General features: G+C 65.6%; 1 protein-coding gene across 3 annotated transcripts in view; it reads left to right on the forward strand.

Annotated features, from left to right (window-relative positions):
- The first annotated feature begins 1,113 nt into the window (after positions 1-1,113).
- Positions 1,114-1,375, forward strand: part of CSRNP1 (cysteine and serine rich nuclear protein 1) — a 15,636-nt gene continuing 15,374 nt past the window's right edge. The window contains exon 1 of one of the 3 annotated variants that reach the window (XM_027695483.1): positions 1,114-1,152. The gene's annotated coding sequence lies outside the window, so the exon portion shown is untranslated. Of the gene's footprint in view, positions 1,159-1,250; positions 1,269-1,375 lie in introns of those variants that run through there. The other 2 variants (XM_027695484.1, XM_027695485.1) reach the window with 2 other exon arrangements.

Here is a 1,375-nt window from a genome sequence, read left to right on the forward strand (position 1 = left end):
GCCTGTAGGTTCCAACCCTTTGTGATAGTCCAAAGACCTCTAGGTGCCCAAATTTGTTTTGGGGTCCAAGCTTTGCCTGTGGATTCCCAAACCCTTGTGGGCTCTGAACTCCTTGAAGCACCCAACACCCTCTTGCTTTAAGGTCCCCAGACCCCTGTGGTACACAAATGTGCTTTGGGGTGCAGCTTTGCCTTATTCCCCAACTCTTTTTGAGCTCTGAACCCCTTGAAGTAGGTTTCCTTTTGGGGTCCACATCCGCTTCGGAGTCCCCAGCCTCCTGTGATATTTAAATTCACTTTGGGCTTCAAGCTGTGCCTGTGGCGCCAACCCCTTGCAGAACACAGGCTCCCAGTGTGGCACAAATCAGTTTTGGCGTTCCCATCCCCCCCACGGTACTCAAACCTACCCTGAGGTCCAACCTGTGTCTGTGCCTCCCCGAGCCCTTGTGGGATAGACCTCCCCATGGGACCCTAATCCATTTTCGGGTTCCCAGCCCCCGTGGTACTCAGATACACTTTGGGGTCCACACTGTGCCTGTGCCTCCCCAACCCCTTGGAGGACACAGCTCCCCCATGGGACCCAAATCCATTTTGGGGTTCCCAGCCCCCCGTGGCCACTTTGGGGTCCAAGCAGTGCCTGTGACTCCCCAGCTCCTGGTGGGATAGAATTCCCCCATGGGAATAAAATCCATTCTGGGGTTAGCAGCCCCCGTGGTACTCAGAGACACTTTGGGGTCCACCCTGTGCCCGTGTGGGACACAGCTCCCCCCGTGGGAACCAAATCCCTTTTGGAGGCCTCCCTCCCGCCCGTGCCCCCTCTCGCCGTCTCACAGCGGTGCGGGGCTGTGCGGTGCCCGCGGTCCCTGCGGCGCGTTCGGGGCGGTGCGGGGCGGTGCGCAGGGATGCGGGGCGGTGCGGGGCGGTGCGGGGCGGTGCCTCCCGCCGCCCCTGACTCAGCGCCCCGCCCGGCGGGGGCAGGAAGCCGGGCGGGCCGGCCGGCCCCGCTCCTGTCACCGCCTGCGTCAGAGCCCGGAGTTTTCCACTGACGGAAAAGGGCAGCGCGGGGCGGCGCAGCCCGGCCCGGCCCCGGCAGCGGAGCGGGAGGCGCCGCGCCAGGCACCGCCGCTGCAGCCGAGACCCGCCGCCGCCGCCGCCGCAGGTACCGACCGCCGCGGGCAGCCGGGATGGGTATGGGGGGAAGCGGCGCTGGGGCTGGGGAGAGGTCCGTGTTCCACCAACCCTGCGGCTCCGGGGTCCGCTCGGAGCCAGGTCTGTGCTTGCCCAGCGCGGGGTTCGAACGTCGGGTTCCCGGTCAGAGCCGTCCCCTTCGCCCGGAGGTCCCTTCCCGCGGTCGCCTTCGCCCGAGGGTCCTTTCC

The sequence above is a fragment of the Neopelma chrysocephalum genome, unplaced genomic scaffold (genome assembly GCF_003984885.1).
Source record: "Neopelma chrysocephalum unplaced genomic scaffold, ASM398488v2 Primary Assembly neopelma1_101, whole genome shotgun sequence".
NCBI classification, from domain to species: Eukaryota; Metazoa; Chordata; class Aves; order Passeriformes; family Pipridae; genus Neopelma; species Neopelma chrysocephalum.